The following is a 6,634-nucleotide window of genomic DNA, read 5'->3' as shown; positions in this document are numbered from 1 at the left end:
CCTGGCTCACTGCAACCTCCACCTCCTAGGTTCAAGCCACTCTCCTGCCTTAGCCTCCCGAGTAGCTGGGATTACAGGTGCCTGTCACCTCTCATGGCTAAATTTTTGGTGTTTTTGATAGAGATGGGGTTTCGCCATGTTGGCCAGGCTGGTCCTGAACCCCTGACCCCAGGTGATTGGCCCGCCTCCCAAAATGCTGTGATTACAGGTGTGAGCCACCTCTCCAGGATTTAATTTTTAATTTTAATTTTTTAATTTTTTTGTAGAAATGGAGTCTCTCTATGTTGTCCAGACAGGTCTTGAACTCATGGCCTCAAGTGATTTGTCTGCCTCAGCCATTGCACTCCAGCCTGGGTGACAGAGCAAGACTCTGTCTCAAAAAAAAAAAAAAAAAAAGAAAGGTACAATTCAGGGACATACAGTACATTGGTGACGCTGCACAGCCACCTCCATAGTGCAGTGCCAGCAGGAGAACCATGCTCATGAAGCAGGCCCTCCCTTCCATCTGTGTGCTAGGCCAGTGTGGGGACAGACAGGCTACGGGGCTGCCAGCAAGGCAGACGCTAGCGGAGCTGAGGGAGGTGGCTGCAGGAGGGGAGGGTCTTCAGGCCCCTGCATCACTCCCAGGGGCCCCAGGATGCGTGCACAGCAGAGGAGACCCTGAGATGCATTCTCCTCTAGAGAATGTCGGGCACTGCAGTGGCACAAGCAGGACAGTGAGACAAACAGCTCCTGGGCCAGGTGGGGCCCAGTGAGGGAGAGACACCAGAACCAAGAGTCCCAGAGCTGCAGCTGAGATAGGGCTGGTAATGAGGCACAGCCCTGGAGGGGGCAAGGGTGGGGAACTGCCATGGATGGGATGGTCCGAAGGCTCCTGGAGGAGGTGACATGTAGGTTGTGTAGGATGGAGGAAGCCTGGGAAGATTGGGGGAAAGGTTTTCCAGGCCTAGGAACAGCATGTGCAAAGGCCCTGAGGCACGTGCAGGCTGTGAGGGGGAGGGGAGACATGAGGCCAAGAGTGGAAGTGGAGGATGGAGGCAGGGCCATGTCTCCTGCGCCTGGGGCCAGCTGCGGAGTGCTTGGAATTTCATCCTTGGTGCACAGGCAATCCCTGTGGGGGGAGGGGAGTTGTAAGCCTGGAAAGACGTGATCCAGCCCTTGCTTCAAAGATGATCTCTGGCTGTCTCATGATTAGGGTTGGCAGTTGGGAAGGTGTCCTGGTAACTCAGCTGGTAGAGGAAAGAGTACACTTCAGGTATCCCACCTCCCAGGGCACCCTCATGTGGCTCTTGACTGGCCCAGTACCTGGCGTCTCCTGGGAAAAGGCCCCATGTGTCTCTTATCTGTGAACAAGCAGTGAATGGAAGCCCATCTAGCTGGGCCAGGCCTGACTGTCCACAAGACCAAATGCCAGCAACCCCTCTCCATGTCCCACCCCTGCTCACTAGGGCCATCCCTCTCTCTGTCTGTCTGTCCCAGGGAGAGTTCCTTGGTTTGTCTTTTCCTAAAAGATCCTAGGAGAAGGGAGGGCTAGTTGTTACTCTTGTGGACAAGGGGTAGTAGGTCCTCAGCCTTTTTTTTCTGAGATGAAGTCTCGCTCTGTCCACAGGCTGGAGTGCAGTGGCATGATCTCAGCTTATTGCAACCTCTGCCTGCCAGGTTCAAGCGATTCTCCTGTCTCAGCCTGCTGAGTAGCTGAGATTACAGGTGCCCAACACCATGCTCAGCTAATTTTTGTACTTTTAGTAGAGACGGGGGTTTACTATGTTGGCCAGGCTGGTCCTAAACTCCTGATCTTAAGTGATCTGCCTGCCTCGGCCTCCCAAAATGGTGGAATTATAGGTGTGAGCCCTCATACCCGGCCCAGGAAACCACTCTTCGAAAGCAGTTTCTAGCTAGGAAAAGAACACCCCTCTCTCTGAGAGTATAAAGGTCAGTGTAGCTGGTATCTGCCTGCTGTGAGGCTGCTGAGAAGCCAGTGCTCTACTCAGCATCTATGTCCCTGGCAATGTGTCTACACTCTTACTCGGGTCTTGTTTAAATGTCCCAGCCTGACCCAAGACAAAGTCAGCAGTGGTGACTGAAGGACCCCTTGCTGTGTGGCAGGCTCTGTGCTTCGCATGGGATTCCAGATACACAGGAGCGAGACCCTGTCTTGCAGAGCATACAATTCAGGGTGGGGGCGGGAGGGACAGAAGCACAAGTAACAGCCCTAAGTATGGCTCATGACAACTATGATTAGTGCCTGGAGTGGGAACGCCAGGGCCTGGGACAGGGGATTAAGGCAATTGGGAGGTCAGAAGGGCTCCCTGGAGGAGGGGGCCTGTGAGTTGAGCTGTGAAGGCCAAGGGGGCTTGATCTCCATCACATGCCCTAGTGGGAGCCTCACGCCTGGGCAATCCCAGGAAGGGAGGCTCCGAAAGTGGGGAATCTCGAGGCTAGCGTAGGCAGGAGGCTCTCTCCTCTCCTGAGTGGGGACCTCCTTCAGCCTGGGACTGAGCTCTGCCCCAGCTGGGCTTCCCACATGCCTGTGGCCCCTTGCGGGAGGCCCCACACTGGTCCCAGGCCTGTTGCTGTGTCTCCCACTGCCTCATGGGAGGTTGCTTCGAGAGAGTGAACAGGTTCCCCAGGGAACATAAAGAAAGGGTGGGGCGGCTGGGCAGGAAAGGGCCTGGCCCACACTTCCCCTCTCCAATCTTATCTCAATGACAGGCTCCCAGCCTGGCCTCCATGTGTTCATCGGGATTGGGAGGGCCCCGGCTGCAGGGCTGGAGCTGGGGTTGACGTAACTGTAAAGTGTGGATGTGGCCCACCAGGAGCCTGGGGATGAGGCCCTGCAAGGCTGGCCGTCTCCCCCACACTGTGGTAAATGAAGGATTCAAAGGAAATGAAATCTACAGAAACGCAGAGACCGGGATTGGGCGCAGTGGCTCACGCCTGTAATTCCAGCACTTTGGGAGGCTGAGGCAGGTAGATCACCTAAAGTCAGGAGTTCAAGACCAGCCTGACTAATATGGTGAAACCCCATCTCTACTAAAAATATGGAAATTGGCTGGGCGTGGTGGCATGCGCCTGTAGTTCCAGCTACTTGGGAGGCAGAGACAGGAGAATCGCTTGATCCCAGGAGACAGAGGTTGCAGTGAGCTGAGATCGCGCCACTGCACTCCAGCTTAGGCGACAGAGTGAGACTCTGTCTCAAACACCCCCAAAAAAACAGACATGCAGAGACCCTGACTGCTGTGTTCTTCTGTGTCTTCTTCCTCCTCATTCTTCTCTGTTATTTATCATCTCTATTTTCTAAACAGCTTCACTGATATCTAATTCATAGTACATGCCATACAATTCAACCATGGGAAGTGTCCCCTGCAGTGGTTTTAGGATATCCAGAGTTGTATGACCATCACCACAATCAATGGTAGGGCATCTCATTGCCTTGGAAAGAAACCCTGTACCCATTCGCAGTCACTCCCATTCCCCTCTCCGTCAGCAACCAGCAACCTGCTTTCTGGGTGTTCTGGACATTTCGTAGAAATGGAATCCTACACTATATGGTCTTTTGTGACTAGCCTCTTCATTTAACCTGCTCAGGATTCATCCACCTTGTAGCATGCTTTTTATGGCAGACCCATATTCCAGTGTGGACAGACCACATTTTGTTTAAATATTCATCGGATGAGGGACATTAAGTATGAATACATCCTGCTATGAACATTTGCCCGCAAGTTTTTGTGTGGATATGTTTTCAGTTCTTTTGGGTATGTATCTCCGAGTGGGATTTCTGGGTCAAATGGGAACTCTATGTTTAACTTTTTGAGAAACTACCAGACTACTTTCCAAAGCAGCTGCACTATTTTACATGCCCACCAGCAGTGGGTTCCAGCACATGTTATTGTATCTTTTTAATGAGTGCTATCCTAGTGGGCATGAAGTGGCATCTCACTGTAGCTTTGATTTTCATTTCCCTGATGGCTAACATTGAGCATCTTTGCATGTGGTTCCCGGCCATTTGTGTTTTGTTTTTTTTTTTTTGATGGGGTCTCACTGTTGCCCAGGCTGGAGTGCAATGGGGCGATCTCAGCTCACTGCAACTACCACTTCTTGGGTTGAAGCGATTCTCCTGCCTCAGCCTCCCGAGTAGCTGGGACTACAGGGACCCAGCACAATGCCCAGCTAAATTTTTTTTGCATTTTTAGTAGTGACGGGGTTTCACCATGTTGGCCAGGCTGGTCTCAAACTCTTGACCTCAAATGATCTATCCGCCTTGGCCTCCCAAAGTGCTGGGATTACAGGTGTGAGTTACCACACCCAGACTTTTTTTTTTTTTTAAATAGAGATGGGGTTTTCACCAGATTGGCCAGGCTGGTCTCCAACTCCTGACCTTAGGTGATCCACCAGCCTTGGCCTCCCAAAGTGCTGGGATTACAGGCGTGAGTCACTGTGCCCGGCCCCAACCTTTTTTTTTTTTTAAGACAGTCTCCCTCTGTTGCCCACTGGAGTGCAGTGGCACAATCTTGGTTCACTGCAACCTCTGCCTTCTGGGTTTAAGCGATTATCATGTCTCAGCTTCCCAAGTAGCTCAGATTACAGGTATGTGCCACCTTGCCCATCTAATTTTTGTGTTTTTAGTAGAGACGGAGTTTCACCATATTGGCCAGGCTGGTTTCAAACTCCTGGCCTCAAGTAATCAGCCCACCTCAGCTTCCCAAAGTGCTGGGATTACAGGTGTGAGCCACCGTGCCTGGTTTACTGTTCCTTATCCGACATGTGATTTGCAAATATCTTGTCCCATTATGTGGATTGTCTTTGCAATTTTTTGATGGTATAATTTTCAGGACAAGTTTTAATTTTTTTGAACTCCAGACTTCAGGTGATCCACCCACCTCAGCCTCCCAAAGTGTTGGGATTACAGGAGTGAACCACCACAAGACAAGTTTGAAGCCAGACAAGTTTTAATTTTCTTTTTTTTTTGCGACCCACCCCAAACCCAAGGTTTAATTTTTATGAGTTTGAATTTATCTACTTTTTCTTTTGTTCCTTATGCTTTTGGCATTGTAATTAAGAAGACTCTGCCTAACTGATGGTCACAAAGATTTAGGTTTTCATCTAAGTTTTATAGCTTTAGCTGTTACAATTAAGCCTATGATTTATTTGCTGAGTTATTAACATATTAAGTAACAAGTTCTAGTGGTGGGTCTAATATCTTCTGTGATTTTGGAGATGAGTATAAATGCTATTTTGAGATATTTCCAGTGACTGCAATGTGTTGAGATGGGAATTATGATTTCTGTGGGTGAGAGAGTCATAGCTATTGCTAACATCACCTACATTCATAACTGAAGAAAATGCTAGATTTCAGTTAAAGGTTAAATTTTTTCTTTTTTTTTTTTTTTGAGATGGAGTCTTGCTCTGTTGCCTAGTCTGGAGTGCAATGGTGCGATCTCAGCTCACCGCAACCTCCGCCTCCTTGGTTCAAGGGATTCTCCTGCCTCAGCCTCCCAAGTAGCTGGGACTACAAGTGCCAGCCACCAAGCCTGGCTAATTTTTTGTATTTTTAGTAGAGACGGGGTTTCTCTATGTTGGTCAGGCTGGTCTCAAACTGCCAACCTCAGGTGAACCACCCACCTCCGCCTCCCAAAGTGCTGGGATTACAGGCGTGAGCCACCATGCCCAGCCTAAAGGTTAATTTAAATAAAGATGTAATTACCAGCTCTGGTTCGTGGTCCCCTGAATTCTATCCATGGATTCCAGGTTCAGAACTCCCAGGATGGCAAAAATTCCTGCCTTAAGTCTCAGTTTTCCAATAGTCCTTTGGGAGCTTGAAACCTCCCAGGAATGGCTTTAGGGTGTTTTCCTGACACTTACCAGCCCTGGCCCATACCCTGCCCTCTGCCTGGCTCCATCCTTGGGGAAGAAATTCCTTGCCAAGCAGAATTTTCTAACAAGCCCAAATATAGTAATAATAATTAGTACCAGCAAGAACTATAAACACTGGGATAGGAAAACCTGTACCTGTCTCTTCTTTTCTTGATTCCTTCCCCTCACTCCTGAACTGAAGGAGACTGAGCCCCTTTGGGTTTTGCTGACCCCATCACCGGGGTGTGTTTGATGATTGATTTTGCTGTACTGGGTACTTCTTTCCCATTTTCTAATCATTTTGTAACACATGCTGACTCTTTTCCCTTCCCTTCTCCTTTCCCTGGGAAAATACAATGAATAAATAAACTCATTGATACTGACAGTTAAAATTATAAACACTGTATATTTAGAAGCAGACCAAGCAACTTTCAGACACCCTTGCCCCGTGCCATCCCAGTGTCCCTGGGGCAACTCTGGCCTTGGGTAAGAGGCTCCATAGTTCCTGACTTAGCTGTGCCCCAGCTCCTCCCCTCACATCATGCCTGACCCTAGTAAGGTATTTCACCTCTGGGTGCCTCAGCTTTCTTATCTATAAGGTTGATGGATGAGATGGTCATAGTTTTTTTTTTTTAATACAGATGAGATCTCGCTATGTTACCCTGTGCCCTGGCTCAAGCCTGTAAACCCAGCACTTTCGGAGGCCAAGGTGGGAGGATCTCTTGAGCCCAGAAGTTCAAGACCAGCCTGAGCAACATAGGGAGAGACCATCTCTGCAAAA

The sequence above is a fragment of the Sapajus apella genome, unplaced genomic scaffold, assembly GCF_009761245.1.
Source record: "Sapajus apella isolate SASKATOON/1434 unplaced genomic scaffold, GSC_monkey_1.0 scaffold20, whole genome shotgun sequence".
Lineage (NCBI taxonomy): Eukaryota > Metazoa > Chordata > Mammalia > Primates > Cebidae > Sapajus > Sapajus apella.
This window is presented reverse-complemented; position numbering follows the sequence as displayed.